The sequence below is a fragment of the Gavialis gangeticus genome, unplaced genomic scaffold, assembly GCF_001723915.1.
Source record: "Gavialis gangeticus isolate Ggan-Ray unplaced genomic scaffold, GavGan_comp1, whole genome shotgun sequence".
Taxonomy (NCBI): domain Eukaryota; kingdom Metazoa; phylum Chordata; order Crocodylia; family Gavialidae; genus Gavialis; species Gavialis gangeticus.
Window position 1 is genome coordinate 59335435 of NW_017728992.1, and position 610 is coordinate 59336044.

Below are 610 nucleotides of genomic sequence, written 5' to 3' on the forward strand. Positions count from 1 at the left end.
CTAGGTCCCTTCTGACCCTTAATCTATGAAACTATGAAATATAATGTTTAAAAAAACTAACTAAAAATTTAGTGTTTCAACAAAAACGTGAACATTTTGAGAGAGAAATTCAGCAAAGCAAATTACTTTTACATAGTAATATATAGTGGGAACAAATTCATTTTCTTGAAAACCCCAGTTCATATTGTAGTTCGTTACATCTTTACACTAATGTCTGCTTGTGAGTGGTTGTCACAGAGCACTCAGGTGCCCTGCGCCTGAGAGCAGAAGAACAGCTTGGGAGAGACGCCTAGTGGCAAGAAGGGGGAAGCTCAGCTGCCAGTCACCTGGGGCAGCCAGAGTCATGGGTGCTGGTTGCCAGGGCAACCGGTGGGGCCAGCTGACAGGAAGGGGCAGGGCCTGGCCCATATAAGCCCAGGCAGGCGGCCAGGAGGGCAGTTCCCCTCTGGCGACCGAGGGAGGAGGAGCTTGGCTAGTACAGAGAGAGGGGAGAACTCTGACTGTGTGAGCATCCCCTGATCGCTGCTGGGGTTGGAGTGTTTTACCTGGTAGGGATTAAATGTTGCCTTGGCCTTGAAACTTCTACTTCTCTATTTTAATAGTCATAGCT